This window comes from Fukomys damarensis, unplaced genomic scaffold, assembly GCF_012274545.1.
Source record: "Fukomys damarensis isolate Sample0158 unplaced genomic scaffold, DMR_v1.0_HiC HiC_scaffold_15, whole genome shotgun sequence".
NCBI classification, from domain to species: domain Eukaryota; kingdom Metazoa; phylum Chordata; class Mammalia; order Rodentia; family Bathyergidae; genus Fukomys; species Fukomys damarensis.
Window position 1 is genome coordinate 30,413,061 of NW_022900927.1, and position 3,804 is coordinate 30,416,864.

General features: G+C 35.9%; 1 long non-coding RNA gene across 1 annotated transcript in view; it reads right to left on the reverse strand.

The window, feature by feature from the left end:
* LOC104854989 overlaps positions 1 to 3,804 on the reverse strand; it is an 8,536-nt gene that overhangs the window by 2,828 nt on the left and 1,904 nt on the right. The window contains exon 2 of the long non-coding RNA XR_778275.2: positions 3,684 to 3,767. This is a non-coding gene — a long non-coding RNA (uncharacterized LOC104854989). The remainder of the gene's footprint in view (positions 1 to 3,683; positions 3,768 to 3,804) is intronic.

The window sequence follows — 3,804 nt, forward strand, 5'->3', positions numbered from 1 at the left end:
AATTATTATTTATTATTATTATTATTATTATTATTATTATTATTATTATTATTTTGATACTGGGAATTGAACTCATGACCTTGCACTTGCAAGGCAGGCAGCAGCACCACTGAGCTAAATCCCTGGTCCAAGATTCCAGTATATTAACAAACTCCAGATAATTCTTATTTTTATGTTAGGAATCTACCTTCAGATAGCTTCTGCATCTGATTAAGAGGTGCCATTTTTGGAAGGGTTATCAGGCAACACCAAATAATTCTTCAATGAATCCGTTACAGAGAAAAAGTGACAATGTTTGAGTTGTGTGTGCTACTTCCCAGAGTATAAGAACAAAAGAAATAATATGCTGTTTGGCCAAAGAAATTTTAGAGGCAAAATTGGAAATACAGCAGAGCTACTTCATTTATGTTGATATGCTTACTTAATATATAGATTAATGCTTAATGCTTACTTAATATATAGATTTTTTTTTCAATGTATTTTTCTTTATAGACATGAAGTAACATGAAATTAACTGAGCCCATTTGATTCACTGGAAGATGTTTTTATTGTCTTAATGCTTTAACTTGCAATGCTATAGTCTGTTTCTTTAGTATTTCTCTTAAATGTCTTGGGCTTTTCACAGCTTTGCTTGTGATATAGTTACATATTTTCATTAATGTGAGCCAATTTTACTTCTTGTAACATCACTGGGAGTAGAATATAATGGTTTTATATGAAGAACTATTTATTTATTTTACTGGGGGGAGATAAGTAGCTAGTGCTTTTATTTGGTAACATGCCCTATGAAAGTCAAAAATATAAATGTTATCTTAATGATTCCTCCCCCCATTTAACGAGTCATTCAAAGCCCCCATTGCACTTTAAGAAGTTACAAAAGGAAGAAGGCTATAGATTCATTCAAGTTTCTCTATTACTACTGAGAATTCAGTCAATATCCAAGTCCTACTGAATCTTCTCCCATATTTCAGACAGGGATTATAAAGGAAGAGAGATAAAGGTTACTGTTCTGCCACTCTACTTTCGATTTCACTTTTTAGTCTCTTAAGGGACATTCCCACGGGTCTTAAGATTTCTAATGGAGACTCACCCTCTTGAATCTCATTCTTGATTTGCCAGTAGCTTTGCATCACTATTTCAAATGTATACCTTTCTTTGAACACTTCAGGTGTCCCTGTGTCTCCATTGAAAGAGGCCTCAGTCTGAGTCTTTCTTCCTCTCCTCTTACACTATACAGTATCTAAACAAGTAAAGCCACAAGCGTAGGCTGCAAGGACTACTTTGGAAGAAAAATTCCCCTACCGGTTCTAGTATGTTTACACATGTGTGCTTCTGTGTGTAGGTGGAAGGGGGATGATAGTCTATGTGATTATGGATAATACAACATGTTTCCTATTCATTATCTCTCTAGTAGGAACTCTGGGCCATTGGTTCCTTTGCTGATTAACCCATATACTGGGTGTGTACACACAGATATACATTCATTTAGATTATATTGTACTAAATCTATATTAAGAATAGAGCTTGTGCTTAGAAATGAAAAAAAAAGAAAAATTCAAAATAAAAAGAATAAAAACAATATTAGTAGTTCAGTGTCAGGAGCCATTCTACATAATTTTGGGAAAAAATCATTTCACAATTAAATTATGACTAGAATTAATCAACAAAGGGAGATGACTTCAACTGTGAAAATAAAATATTCCATATGAGGTGTAGGAATTTTACCTTAAAAAAGAAAAATACTCAGTTTAATGAGGTCTTAGGTCTTAGTTTAGGAGTTTCACCTGATTTCCCGGAAGAGCGTTCTTGTTATTTTAGTACATGTAGTGACTGGGGGATGGCAGGGTATCATGGCAGTAAATAGCCTTTTGTGAGAATATGAGAGAAAAGTATCTCTTTTAGCAGTATTGACGTTATATCCAACGTGCTGTTGAAATTAGTTGTTTTTAGCCCTATTCCAACTATAGCAGATGAGGCAGTAAGCAGTCCTTCATCAACACAGAAGTGTTCTCAGCAGGAGTGAGAGTGAAAATATTCTACTTTCTAGGAGAGTAACATAGAATTTGAGGAGTTTGGATTGAGGGTAGTTTGAAAAATCTTCCTACGGGAGTCTGTTATATCCCCCCTTGAGAAAATTACAGTTGATCGTTGATTGTTTTAAAACAATTGCACTTGTTAGTACTTATCTGTAGTGAACATTTACTTAACTGTAGTGGACATTTATCAAGTCTTGCTCTGGCTATGAACTTTTGAACAGTATATAGCCCTAATGTGTCTATTCTCCATTGCCAGTTGTCCAGTTCTTTGGAGTATGTGGAGAGGGAGTTGTCTCAAAGCTTTGCAGTGGCTGAGGGATTTTATTAAAGAGCTGACATGAGCATGTTAGAGAGGTTATAGCTTGGATGTCTGCTACAGACTTACCCACTTTCAAAAGGGAATGACCAAATTGTGGCCCTGTAAAAGATAACATCACAGTGTTTCTTTAGCATAGCTGGTCATACTCTGTGTCAGGCGACTCTTCCATCTTAGCCACAGCTGAAGAACTAGGAAAGAGTACCTGGCTAGGAGTGGTCAATCCATACGCTGCTAGTGTTTCATGAGATAGACTCATTAGAGAATGATGACAGAATTAGATTCTTCCCCATGGGGCATTTGATTATGAGATATATGGAGAAAGCTGGCACTGAGCATGGGAGCAGGAGTGGAAAGACAGGCAGAGAAACAAAGAGCTGTAGTTGTGCAATTTGAATTATTTCTGTGTTCTGAAGACATTTCATGAGAAGTTGAAGCAGTTGGCTTTACTAACCAGAGCTACATACATGCATCTCTTCCCAGCTCTGTCTTTAGAGACATTAGATTGCTAAGAATATTCATACCACATCAATTGGTTAATGCTATGAATCAAGTCTATTTCCCCTACACTCTTGGGTCCAGACTGGCTGTTAAATGTTTACGAGCACACCAGTGACGTGTGGGAAATATGGTATAAGAAGCAGGGGAAACAAGTGCTCTGTTGGGTCCTTCTTAAAATAGTGTTTAAAATAATATGTTAAAATGTTTGTTACTAATGTTCTAATAAAAATACATTAGAGAGATTATTGTGAAATATATGATTAAAATATTAGTGATTAAACTTCAAAACTTGTAAGACTGTGGTCTGAAGGCAGCACTTTTCCTGTTCCTCCAATTGTCAAAGGTACAGATCCCATCCATCCCCCAGGCCCAAAAAGTATGATCTGACAAGAATTAAGCCTTTGGTTTTATTGCCACACATATTTTTTACCTCAGTACTTGAAGTAACCTACGTGCATACCAGTTACTTAAAAACCCCAAGAGTTCAAGGAATGCACTTTTTAAATACCCCTCCTTGTTTAAAAAAATGTGGAGAAAATAGAGCAGATTACTATGGTAAAAAGTACATTTGTACTTTGGAATGAAGTTTGAATTCCAATACTTTCTGGTTCCTTATTGTTTACCTGTGCCTCAGTTCTTAGCTGTAAATAGGGATAAAAATAATGAACTCAGATAGTTGTCAGCATTTAAATGAGACCTGGGTGTGAAATATTTAGCCCAGTGTTTATCACTTATCATGTACTCATTAATTTTAGCTCTTTCCTCAGCTGCTTAACACAGTTAAATCAAGCCTTTAGAGTAGCTGTTGAACAAGGTGTGGTGGAGCATACCTGTAATCCCAGCACCCAGGAGACTGACAGTGGAAAAGGCAAGCTCAAGTCCACCCTGTCTCAGATGTAGGTCAGTATAAAGACCTTAAAAAAAAAAAAAAAAAAAAAAAAAGCAGAAGAT